The 14403-nt window shown below is 23.8% G+C and overlaps 1 protein-coding gene across 1 annotated transcript in view; it reads left to right on the top strand.

Moving 5' to 3' along the window:
- The window catches only part of LOC107445576 (tRNA Selenocysteine associated protein), a 363438-nt gene that overhangs the window by 156154 nt on the left and 192881 nt on the right, over positions 1–14403 (top strand). The window lies entirely within an intron of this gene.

Raw genomic sequence — 14403 nt, 5'->3', positions numbered from 1 at the left:
AATGTTCTGACTTAAAATTAATCTACTTAACTATTTTTAATGGGATGATTATCATAACTACGGCAAGGCCAAGTGCCGCCAATTTTTTGGCGACCTATNTTTTTAATGTTTATCATAATGTTAATTTCAGTATTAACGTATGCTGTATTTATTGATTTGTTTATTTGGATGAATTTAATATAGTTACTATAATTCATTTGATTTCAATAAAGTTTCAAGTAAATCCGATATTTAAATAATACGTTGTAAATAAACTTAACTTAATAATATAGCTTTATTTAGTATTTAAGACATTTTATGCAAATTGCTTCTCTTTGATTTGTTTTCAACCTAAATTGATAAAAAAATATATATATGTATGTGTATATATTTATATAAATCCAAATTGTGAAGTTAAATAGTGATTCATTTGTAAAAGAATATGTAGAAAAGGGAGTATATTTATATTTTAATTTATGCATGAAGCACATTAAGTTATACAATAATAAAATGTTTTTTTTTCAATGCAAATTATATTTTATTGGAACAACCCTGTATTGGTAATTTAATTCTTAACTAATTATAAAATACATTTTTGGATTTAAAAAGAAATCTAAATGGTAAAAGAGTGTATTTTAATTTATATTTGAAACACATTAAGTTATACAATTATAAAATGTTTGATTCAATACAATTTTGCCATTTATATTTTATTAAAACAACCCTACATTGGTAAATTAACAGTTAATTAACTATGAAATACATTTTTGTATCTTTAAAAGAATCAAACTGGTTAAAGTTAAAGTAGTTTATTATTAATTGTGAAGTTTAATATTTATTCATAAGCAAAATAATATAGAGAAATAGCATATTTATATTTTAATTTATATTTCAAAATATAAATTAATTTATAATTAAAATAGTATATTTATACTTTAATTAATGTTTGAAACACATCAAGTTGTATGACTATAAAATGTTTGATTCAATGCAATTTATATTTATTTTATTTTAAAAAAAAACTGTATTGGTAATGCAATTTTTCAATTAATTTCNTTAATTTATATTTCAAAATATAAATTAATTTATAATTAAAATAGTATATTTATACTTTAATTTATGTTTGAAACGCATCAAGTTGTATGACTTTAAAATGTTTGATTCAATGCAATTTATATTTATTTTATTAAAAAAAAAAACCTGTATTGGTAATGCTATTTTTCAATTAATTTCAAAATAAAAAAATACTGTATTAATAATTTATCATGTATAACAATAAAATATATTGAAAAAGTAAATAAGTTTATTATTGATTGTAAAGTTTAATACTAATTCATTTACAAAAAAATATATAAAAAGCATTATATATTACATGTATTAAACATAAGTTATGCAATTTTAAAATGTTCTCCTCAATGCAATTTTTTATTTTATATTAAAAATTCATGTATTATTAGTTTTGGAAATGAATTACAATAAGATAAATTTTAGATTGTTAAAAAACAGATCTAAATAGTTTAAGACATTTGCTTGTTCATTGATATAATTTTAGACTAATGGCACCACTGTTATATTTTCAGATAAACATATTAGGTTGAAAGCTGATGTTGATAATTATTCCATTCAAGAGCATTTATAAGAATCGCTCTTTGGGAGCCTATGTCTTGACCATAAAGAAATATGTTATTCTCAGTGATGTGACAAAAATTCTTTCATTTTTGTTATCAAAGTTCATGATTGGTATTAATTGATTTATTTAGTTAAATTCTTTTACAAAAATATCATTTTTTTAAAAATTTATTTAATTATTTCTTATCAAAAATCCTGTAGATCCATTAATTATTAAAAAAAGAATTCTGCCTTTTAGGAATTTTTAATACTACTTATTGAAGTAAGTAACATTTAAAATGAAAAGTTAATTTTAAAATTTAAATTTGTTAAAAAAATTTGATGTCCCAGATCATGATTTATTTATAATAATATATTATTTTTGAAACTTGATCTTTTTTCATTGCAAATTTTATTAAATTTCTATTTAATTTCAATGTGTTACATGCAATTATATATTTACTTGATTATTATATTTTTAATTGCTTCAAACAATAAATGTATACAAGTTCTCTATATAAATATGCTCAATCATTTACTGTAATTTCATTTTAATATTTCTCTCTTCTATTTACAGAAATAAATAGATTTCAGTATTTTTCTTTTTTTTTTTTTTAAGGTTTCAATTACTTTATCTAACTGATTAATATTTTTAGCATTAATTTTAACTTTGAAAAGTTGTATATGTCCATTTCTATATCATTTCAGTTTTATTAACAACAAAAATGTTTTTGTTTACTTATATTACCTAAGTTCTGTTCATGTTTGCGCTACATATTGAAAAATGAGTAAAAATTGTGCTTTTGGTCTTGGTTATGTCTAATTTTATCAGACTAACTAAATCTGACACATTTTTTTGAGCAAAAAAAGTTTTAAAAAATTTTTGTTAGAATTTTCTTTAGATAGTTATTTTAGTAATAATTTAATATATATGTTTTTTACTTTGATTAATTGGTAACTTATGTAATAATTCTATCAGCTTGTGTACTGAAATTTTAAAATTACCTCTATTAAATATACTCATTGTATAGAAAAAAATAGAAGTTTCTATAAATAGCTTTTGGTGATGATGTTCATTATATACAGTTTATTACTAATTTTTTTGTCAATCTAGTTTATTGTGGACTTAAGAATTTCTTAGATGTTTATCATCATTTCTTAAAAATGTGAGTTAATGTTAACATTGAAAAACTCCTATATTTTGAGCATTTGCAGTATAAACACTTAAATTTTTAAACATTGCTATTTTTCCTAATTGCTTTTAAATTAATTCTTTTGTACTTTAAAAAATCTGATTAATTAATTAATGTTTTTTGTAAAAACATCTTTCAAACTATTTTATTACTGATTCTTTTTGTATTTTTAATTATTATGTATTTTGTATGTAATGTAGAAATTTTTTGTTGCAAAAAGAAAGAAGAACTATAACATTTAAAACATTGCCATTTTTAAATTTTTTTTCAAATTATTAATTATCTTGTACTTTTTAAATTAATAATTGCTAATTATTTTTGTATTTTTAAAATCTAATCTATTTCTCAACTTCTTCATATCTAGAGTATCCAAAAAATATTTTTATATTTCTGTAAGAATCATTACCTTACTTTAATCTATTCTTATTTATTGTAATATTCTTTTAGAATCAAAGAATCATAATGTTTCATTATAATTTACTGTTGTTTAATAGTAAATATGTTTTTTATTCCCTTGTACTTTTTAAATCTATTTTGATACAGATGCCTTTCTTATTTTTAAAATCATATTTATTACACTATATTTTTATTTTAATTAAAATGACTACCCAAAAAGTTTATTGTATTTAAGCACTATTGTCTTATAATTTATTATGTTCTTTTAATGATTTTTTGTAAGTTTTTTGTTCAGAATTATGAATTATTTTATAACTTTTAATTTTCAATTTTATTTCTGTTTCATGTCTTAAAATTTCAATTTATTTCCAGTGTTTCATTAATTAGAGTACTGCTACATTTTAGTGAAAATTATCGTCTTACTTATATTGCTTTTGTCCTTTGTAATCAATTCTTTTCTCTGCAATCAAATATTTTCACTTAAAATTATTTGTTTTCTTTAAAATTGTTTATTACCTATTCCATATATTTATATAATATCTATTTTTTAATATTTCTTTCCTTTCAGTATCTATATCTAAATTTTGTTCTCTTTCTTTGCAGTAAATATTTTGTGCTGTTATCTAAAAAAATATTTTTTGACTATTATAATGTCTAAAGTAATATGAATTTTTTACTTAATAAATTTCTTATTATTCTTTTGTATACTTTTAAAATCAGTTATTGTAGTTTTATTGTTAGTTAATTCATACTTTTTAAAAATATTATAATTTTGATTCTCTTTGTATATTTTTAAATTCCAATTTATTGCTTAATTTTTTTATTTGTCAAATTATTTTTATTATCTAATGTGTAAGCATAAAAGTTTCATGTATATACAAGAACTACTGCATTTATTAACTTTTTATTTTTCTTCTTTCATGTTTTGAATTGAAATTTCTTCATAATATTTTTTTCAAGCTTAAAAAAATACCTTATATTTGAGTAAAAACTATTGCCTTACTTCTAATGCATTACAGCTTAGGCAATCCCAATAAATTCATTATAATGAGATTATCTTTGTATCTAAGAAATTATTTCAATTTTTAAAAATGTCACATTGCTGTTTTTAAATGCCTTTAAATGTAACATAATTTTTCTTGTATTTTTAAGGTTCAAAAATATATCCTTTATTTATGAAATTTCTATTTCTTACACTTAACTAATTAATTTTATACTTATTTCTTTGCTTTCAGGATTATTTTTTTCTTCTTCAAATTCTTATTTTCTGAATAAATTTAGCTTTTTATTTTTATTAAGTAATTTGATAAATTATTTTTAGATATAGTATTATGTACTATTTTGCAAGTTTTTTTTATATGTTTATGTTTAACAGAAACAGGGATTAAATGTTTTTATGTGTGTGTTGCCTGTTTATTAGATCATTTTATATTGTTAGTTATTAAATTATATCTTTTGAGGTAAACTTTTGCATAAATGGGTCAAACTTAAGTAAAAAAAATAATACAATTAAAATAATTTTTTATGTTGATTAAATATATTGTTAAAATATTTTGGAATAACATAAAAATTAAAGATTACTTTTTATAGAATATAATTTTTTATTTGCTTCTGTAGAAACTAAATGTTTAATTTTATCTTTACAACTAAATTTATGCATATTGTTATATTATGAATAAAGAGAAGCATGTATTGATTAATTGTATATATTTTTTATTACCTCATACTCTTAGTATTTACTATTAGATTCTTAAATCCAGTTGATTAGAATAAACTCTGGAGCTGTTAAAAATTAGATTTTAAATCAATTTACCATGTTTAAAATACATTTTTTATTTTCATTTGCGAGTCTATGAATGGTAATAAAGAAAACTAAAGTACTAATTACAGAAAAGGTCAAAAATTGTTCTAATTAATGCTGCATTCAACAGTTGTGAAATATCACCTTTTCAGCTAGAGAATATCAAATTACCTACAAAAACATGAATTTAATAAACTGTAGGGGAGAGTCGGGTAGTCCCGCCCACTCAAGGAGTATTGCCTATATTTCTGTATAATATTGGGTAATTATCAATATTTTTGTATGTTTCTATTGTTTTACCATCTAATTAAATAATGCAAAAAGAATAAACCAAAAAAAGAATAGTTTAACTTAAAAAAATAGAAATTTAAAAAAACATGTTTTTCAGCTCTTTTCGAAATGTGTCGGATAGCCCCGCCCAGTTACAAAAATTATGTATTTTGACTGTTTTTTCAGGTGTAAATGAAAGTGACCAATGTATTGGCAATAGATAAACCTCATTTATCATTTTTATCACAAAATTATTTTATTTATTACATATTTATATACTTTTAGTGAATTCCATCATTTATTAACAATAATTTAATAACAACAATATTTGTTGTTAAAAATGCATATAACATTTAAATTTGAAGCAATAAAATAATAATCTTTGCAACCGTACATTTACCGACGAAATAAAATTGGGCGTTGATACCCGACATTTATGTGAGCGGGGCTACCCGAAATCCAATTTTTTTGTAAATTTGTAATTACTCGAACAATTTTTCACATATAAACTTCGTTCTTCGTGCAAATTAAACTTAAGACAACATACTTTAATGCTGTATGTATAGAAAAAATTATTGTTTTAGTATTAAAATGAAGTTTAATCGAAACATTCAACCAATTTTTCTTAATTTCATGACTACTGTATTCAACATATTTTCAAAACTATTGTTCACCACGTTAACAGCTGCATAAATACTTGAAACTTTGAAAATAATCTTTTTTTAATATAACAATTAATGCCTGATGGCCCATTGACTTGAAAAAATATTCTATACATATGAAATTTACTGTGGGCGGGGCTACCCGACTCTCCCCTATAAGTTACAATTTACTAAAATACCAAATTTTTCAAGAATTTTATCTATTAGCGTGGGAATATATATGTAAATTAAATTAGACATTATGTTATGTTGGTTGGAGATTTTGTTGGAGAAATTTTTATTCTGGAACAACTTGCAATGTATATTTTAAGAACGCAATGTGTACGCAACTCAAAATGTGCAGTGAAGAAAATGAACACAGCTCAAAATGTATATTTAAGGAAAAGAATGCAGCAAAAATGTGCCTTTTCAATATTCAATCCAAATATAAGAACTAAGCAAGGAATTTCATGCCTACTTTTCTTTACTTATTTGAACACTGAGCATAATCATTGTAGAGCAAATTTTACAGTCACGGATTATTTATATTATAGATGTAACTTTTACAGCATCTTTTCATATTCAAAGCTCATATACAACAAAGTGAGTTTTAAAAATCTAAATTCCTACTATGTAAATTTACCACCACTGTTATAAATTTATAGGGCTGATGGTTAAATAAGTGTTAACTTTTAATATCTTTTTCTTTAAAAAAATATTAAATAGATAAAGAATAAGATTAGTTCTATAACTGAGTGATCATTTATGTAAATAGACGTTATCACATAATGAATTTATTTGGATTCATTAGTTTATTTTTTAAAGACAAAACAATACTAAGAAATGCCAAATGCAATGTCCAATTTTTATAAAAATCCCTTTCAAGCTGAGCACATTTTCTTAAACATGCTTTTTGAACTGTGTTTTGAGTAAAAAGCTGACTGACAGATTGGTAATCTATTAAGTTATTATAGAATTCTTATATTTTACTCTATACCACATTTATGTGTTTTAGGTGATAAAATAATTAAAGTGAAGTAGATCATTCTGAAATATATTATTTTTAAAAGAATTAAGCTATCCTCTTTGAGATCGTTTGTAATGTAAATTAGCTTGATCAAACATGTTTCTTTATTTTAAAAAAAAACCTATATAATTGTATTAAATGTAAAATTTTTAACACTTTATTTAATTTTAGGGCTTCTCAACAGAAATTCATTTCCCATAAACAAACCCAAAGATGGCAGTCCTTTGAATTTTTGCAAAATGTGTTCATACTCCACTGCATACAAAGGAAATCTTAAAACACACATGTTGGTTCATACTGGAGAGAGACGTTACGTCTGCAACATTTGTCATAAATCTTTTAGCTTGAAAGGAAATTTAAAAACTCACATGAGGCTACATTCTGGTGAGCGTCCTTACGAATGTGATATGTGTGATAAGAAGTTCACACAACAATCTGCGCTTGTAAGTCATCAAAAAAGTCATGTGAGATGGAATGAACCACAAACACAAGATTTTGACTATCAACTGTAATTGAAAACAAAAAAAAGTGCACCTTTGAGCATTTCAATAACGTACAAAATTGTTGTAAGAAGACTGCTGATTTTATGTGGCTTAATGCATTCTTTTTGGGAATATCTCTGATCATATTTTCTTTTTTTAAAAAAATTCGGCAAAGAAATAGTGTTTTTTCATTTACTTCTAAAGACTAATTAATAAATTGAAAATAAAATATTTTAAAAAAGTTAAAATAAAATAGGTATTTCAAACAAAATATATTACAAAATAATAATTAGATTATTAATTCTTCAGAGGCATCACTTGCTTTGCCCGCTGTAGCCTAACAAAATTATTTTTCAAAACTCCTTGTACATTTTGAAATATCAAGATTTTTAAAATGGTGTTTATATCTTTGTTTGCTGTTGACCCAAATGACATTGGTTTATGCCCCCTAGATAATTAGAAATCTCAAAAAGTCCTCTGTATTGTTTCAGACATAAATAAAATTTTCTGAATCATCATCAACATAAATTTAGTTAAGTTAAAAACATTTTAAGAAATTTAAAAATGATTGATCATTTATTATACATTTAGATTTATTATACATTTCTACATGTTTGGTAATTCTATGAAAAATTGAGAAATCATTCATTCTTTATGGGAAATAGATATTCTTTTAGTAAGTTTTGAACTGTTTGTTAAAATCAAAACGCTCTGGTACCAATGAGGTCAAATTAAATAGGAAACATTATATAATAAAAGTCATGATTATTATAAAAAATAGTACCAAATACTAAAAGGTATAGTTATGATCATTCAAAATGTTTTACTGTTTTGTTCTAGTTTTATTGTTTACATTCATAATGTGGTATCAATTAAAATGTTAAACATATAAAAATTTCCAACACTGTTGCAGAAAGAGAAAACACAGTTTCCACAGAAAAACTAAAAACAGTTAAAACTAGTGTGTTTGAGTTATTTCATCATCCAGGCTTATGTTTACTATTTAAAAAGATATCTTATTGTTACTGTTTATAAATTTAAAAATAACATGCACAGAATTTGTTTGAAAGCTTTTGTCATTTTTAAAGAAGGAAACAAGCCTTAAAGAAAATATGATCAGAACAACATATTACTATAACTTTTATCATTTTCTTTGTCTAGATTTTAGCAGAACGGACTTGGTAATGTAGTGCTGCTTATTTATTAACCCATTGAGTGGCTTTATCTGCATATTGTGTTGCTTAAGCCTGTGAATAATCTATGCAAAAGCTGAATATCAGTGACAAATCATTTACACTCACAGGTTTTTTTATGTTACAGCCACTCAGCGAGTTAGTGAACTGCTTTCCTTTTCAGTCAAGCTTATGTCATATATTCTGGTTAGAAAAGTAATATTCTCATATAAGTAGTATTTTTGTAAAGCTTTTGTGACACCATATAATATTTTGTGCAATGTATTTATTTTCAGAGTAGACGCTGTCTGATTCAGTATCAAATATCAGTATGTAAAATGTTAGCTGTGAGCATTACAAAACAAGGAGAATCTGTAAAGTTTTTCTAGTATGCTATTGGAAATTGGTGTAATTTATTGAGTAAGCTAGTACAGTATTTTAGCAACGCTCAATCTTTCTTTAAATAGGATATAAAATATTGTTACATATTCTATGAAAAATCAAAACATTTTTTGATTTGATTTCGAACATGCATTAAAAGAAACGATAAATAAATTATATGCCAAATGTTTTAATCACAATTTCTATTTCTTCCTTTAAATGTTTGTGATATTTAATATGTTTTATTATAATTTCTAATTATATGGCACAAATCTTTTTTATAAAGAAGTATTAAAAATCTCTTTTTAGACATTTGTATACTTATAAATAAAGACATAAACAATAAATTTATAACAATAGATAAATAAATATTTTCTAATTTTTAATATCTTAGTCATTTTTATTTAAATGTGTTTTAATTCATTTGAATATATTTATTTAATTTGAGTAGATAAAATTTAAAATTGTCTTCCTTATATTAATATGCAATCAAAGTGTGATGAGTTAACTTGATTTATCAGTGCCATTTTAAATTCTTTTTGCATAATCTGTCCAAAATTATTGAGAGCATTTCATATTTAAAAAAATAAAGAGATACCTAGTATATGCTTATTGGCTTCTTTGAAAGGTAGATTCATAGAGTTCTACATAACAAAATTTTAAATGTTAATTTTTTTCTACATGAGTTGAACATGAACATAATCAAACAAAAAATTCACTCCATTTAGGACCATGCTTATCAAACTGATACTTTTTGTCCCATTTCTATGAAGAATATTTATTGAAATATTTTCATATTGAAAAACAATGTGTTTTATCAGTGTTAATATGTGTGTTATAAAACCCTGATATTGAAACAAATTTTAAGTACAATATTAGTAGAAGAATATATACTTTTTTTTAAAATTGTAAGTTGTTATTATTATTTATTCTGAAACTCTTAAAAATATTTCTTATGTTTTGCTGTTGTGCAAGCTTAGAAATTAAAGAAAATTCATTATTGGATTTTACATATTGTAGGAAAAAAGAGACCAAGAAATAAAATTCCAATATGAAAATACTAATTATAATAATATTATACCTTATGTAACATTATTAATATTTTAACATTACTGTATGTATAAAAATGAGTTCAACCTATAAAAGCGCAAATGATCTAATTTGCTAATTTCAGGCAATTGTTTCAATATTATGAGAAGCACCATCATCAACATTTGATTCTGCAGCTTGACTATAATAATGGTGCTTCTCATATTATACTGCAACTATTTCCTGTCTTTGCAAACTTCCATTATTTGTGCTTTTGTAGATTGTGTTTTGCTTTTTAATTTTTTTTTCTTAGAAATATTTAGCCTACTATATTGTGATATAGTAGTCTTTTTTTAATAATTATGATCTGTTCCCTTAAATTGTATGTTTTCTTTGTTAATTTCTTTTTATATACAATTATTATTTAACAAAACTTCCCCGTTGTGATATTTTTTTTTCTTCAAAATAATTTCAAAATTAATAATGTTTCTTGATTTGACAAATGTATTTGTTAATTTGGGAAAGAAATACTGCATCTAAAAAATTGAGCCTATTTCTTTTTTAAAATTAACAAGACTTAATTACAAAAATGTATTGTATAAATATTCTCAGAACAAGTTAGCTAAAAGGTCAAAATGAGTTTGATGATTTGCATTATGGTGCATTTAATTTATTATTCCTGTAGTTTTCTTTTGTATAAGTTTGTGTGATTGTTAACATTTAACGACTGTTTTAACTCATTTTTCTCTTTCGCTATTTGACACCATTTTAGTTCTTGTTTTTACATATTTGTCTTTATTGAATGCATGTTAGTAAAATTAATCTGATTTTCAAATAATTTTTATCTATTTGAAAAGAAAAAAAATATATTTTCATCATTGTTATGTATTATTTATGGCTTATTATTCCTGTGTGATAAAAAATACTTCATCAAAAAATTTATTTATTTGAAACAAAAGTCTTTTTGTTGTTTTATTGTGATATTTAATTTTTTTTTTTTTATGTTATCAAAATGAAGCAGCTTTATTGAGTGATATTTACTATGCATTATATGTACATGAAGTTTTAAATTCAAAACTTCTGTATGCTTCTGTGTGTTTAGAAACAAACAAGTAGTTTGCTGTGTCAAAGATATATTATACATATACTATAATCATTTTCTAGTCTGTAGTGTGCAAATCAAAACATAGATATCTTTCATATATGTATATGTGTGTGTGTTAGCATGTATGTACAATTAGCTATTTTAGATGAATTTGTTAGAATTATATCAAATAAAAAGGACAAACATTTTCCTTTGTTTTATTATTGTTTTTATAGAAATTGTCTATTCTTATTCATTTATACTGTGAAATTGAAATGTGGTTTCTCTCTTACTAATTTAGTTATTCAGAAAGCTCAGATACACTGAATATTTGATGATTTAGAACAATAACGTCCTAAATCTGAATTCTAATTGGAAAATTGGAAAGAATTGCCCAAATCAGAAAAAAATTCTTGTCTTTATCCATATTAAACTGTAATTCCATTTGCTGTTTTAGTTATTTTTCTTCATTTCCTTTGACATAAATCATATACCCTTGTATACTTTATTAAAAAAATTACCATGTGTCTCAAAATAATCGGTGATTAAAAAAAAATTATTTAAGAGAAAAGGAAATTTTACTGTTAGCATATCTGTTTTGAAAGTCAGGAATTCCCATCCCAATTTAAAAAATAATTGCTGAGTTCATTGGAAAATGGTGCTGCTGTGAAAATTATGAAATTGTGTTTTCAAATTATCTTTCACTTGTTTCAATAATGTGGTGCAATCATAGGATAAAGTTGTCAGACACTCTAGCATATGTTTTAGTTGGAATGGTCTGACATACTGCAAATATTGTTTTATACTTTTTTCTACTAGCAGGGCTATCTGCTTTCAAACTTTGTTTTTAATTTTGAAAACTGTTAACTAGATTAATTGATTATCATTAATTAGTTTTGTATAATTTTCAGCCACTTTTTCGGACACCTGGTATAAGTCGCAAATATCAAGACGAGGATTTTATGTCTGGAACAGACCTGATGCCTTCAGACTCCTAACATAAATTTAAAGTTTGAGAAACATATGATTATTTTATTTATACTTGGAATAAAAATTGCAGATATTATTTTGAATTGCCTGTTAATAGCTTCATGCATCTCCTTTACTTATTTATTTAATTTTTTTAATTTATCAACACCTAGAATACTAAAAATCTTTCTTTATTTTTATTTATTTATTTATTTTTTTAATTTCATCTTGTGTTTTGTAACAACAGACATTTTTTTAAAAAAAGAGAATATTGGAGGGTTAGTTATCCAATGTTACCATCACTTTATTTTGAATTTTTCCCGTTCGTATATATAATTTAAAATGTTTATATATTTATTTATTTATTTTTTTTTTTTTTTCAGAAAAAAATTGAATTTGTAATTGATATGATAATTCATTTTTTTAAAAACTTATAGATTTAATTGTATGAATGTAAATAAATTAGAAGTGCGAAAGTTGATGTCCGAATGAATGGTGACTTGGTGAATTTAGTAGTAAAATTATAAGAAAAAATTCTTTGTTGCATTCAGAAGAAAACCAGCCCTGTTCTTCAATAGAAATTCTACAAAAAAGTTTGTTTTCTCGCAATGAGTTATTTCTCAATTATTGCAAGACCTTGTTCAACAATAACTAAGAGTCATTATTATCATTTAAAAAAAATCTGACTACACATTATTAATTAAGAATGCCTGCACAATATTAACCTTTTCCTTGTGGTGCTTAACATGGTGAAACCAGTAATTTTTTACTACCCATAAGCAAAAGGTTATTAAGGAAAGTAATCTTGCAATTTCTAAATTAGACAGTGAAAATTTTTTGGTAGATTATGTTAAAACAAATGAGTTCTATCTCTCATGAGAGCTCCATCATAGCTTTTATGAACATCATTATTCAACTGGTACTATTCAATACACAACTTGTACCTACAATGGAAATTAAGCTGCATTACAAGTGTGTCACATTGACAGTACATCAAAAGATAAAACAAAGAGAATCGAGAAACATGAATACATATTATGATATTTAAAATTGTATACCAGGTTTATTGATATAGTTTTTTAAGAAAAAAAAAATCGATGTAAAATTAACATAATTTTAAAAAAAATTGTAAAATTAACTCTTGCACAATTTAAAAAATAAATAAATGAATAAAACTTGATCACAAAATATATTTTCATTTTTGGTCTATTATCTTAAATTGAAGTAACCTTAGTGTTGATTCTCAATTTGCTGAAACAAAAACGTGTCTGACTAACATTGTTTTAAACATGTACTATTGTTTCTTTTTAACCTATAACAATGTCTTTCATTAAAGAACTTTCCCAAAGATTATATTTAAAATTTCAGGATTGCATTACTTGTAAGCAAGACATACCTCGACAGATACAAATCAAACAGTGTTCATGTGTTATTAGATCTAGCACCAATTTTTAAAAGAAAAGTTTTGTGAACAGACTTTTAGTTTACTTTTATTTCTGTCTGAAAGCTATTCATTGATCTATTTTTTATGTTTAGTTCATCACTTTTTACAATTGGTGCCCCCCGAAAAATTTGCTTTTTGATGGTGTAATAACCTACCAACAAATTATTAAATGATTAAGTTAATTTTAATTTTTTTTTTCATTTTTAGATTTGTTTACCAAGTCAAGAACCAAGTCTTTTGGCATTCTCAACTACTGTTCACTTTGTTCATATTCCACTCCACACAGAGGAAGCTTAAAGAACCATCTACTTACCCATACTGGGGAGCGTAAATTCACTTGCAATGTATGCCAAAAAGCTTTTGGCTTAAAAGGAAACCTCAAAACTCATATGTTAGTGCATTGTGAAAGCGCATTTTCTTGCTCCTTCTGTAACAAACGATTCAAGAGCAAAGCAAGCCTTCAATATCATGTACATAACTCTCATAGTTAATGTTTCGAAATTCTACTAGAACTGTATTCTGCCGTGCAAAAGAAAAATCGACGTAAACGACAAAAAATTCAAAATCGAGATATTTATATACTAGGTATCTTTGTACGATGAAATTCTATTTTATCGTTGATAGCATTATCAATAGAAAGAAAATAGTTGTTAAGTCAATTTTCTCAAAATCAATCGTGAAGCCCTAATGTTCTTTTTTCAATTGCACGGCAGTATTAGTTTGTTTTAATAAAGGTGGTTAAATAGCCTTCTATTATGGTATAAATTCTAACCATGTCTCAAAATTTATTTATTAAAAAAAATATTTTTATAAGAAGAAATATATTTTCAGAAAAATTCAAAGCAACTCGTTTTGAAATAACTTTTTGTTCCGAAAGCTATTTCATCGTACCGAAATTTTTCTGGGTCGTCAGTAGACTCTCAGTTA

The sequence above is a fragment of the Parasteatoda tepidariorum genome, chromosome 6 (genome assembly GCF_043381705.1).
Source record: "Parasteatoda tepidariorum isolate YZ-2023 chromosome 6, CAS_Ptep_4.0, whole genome shotgun sequence".
In the NCBI taxonomy this organism is placed as follows: domain Eukaryota; kingdom Metazoa; phylum Arthropoda; class Arachnida; order Araneae; family Theridiidae; genus Parasteatoda; species Parasteatoda tepidariorum.
Note: the sequence above shows the minus strand (reverse complement) of the source record. Positions and strands in the feature narration are given on the sequence as shown.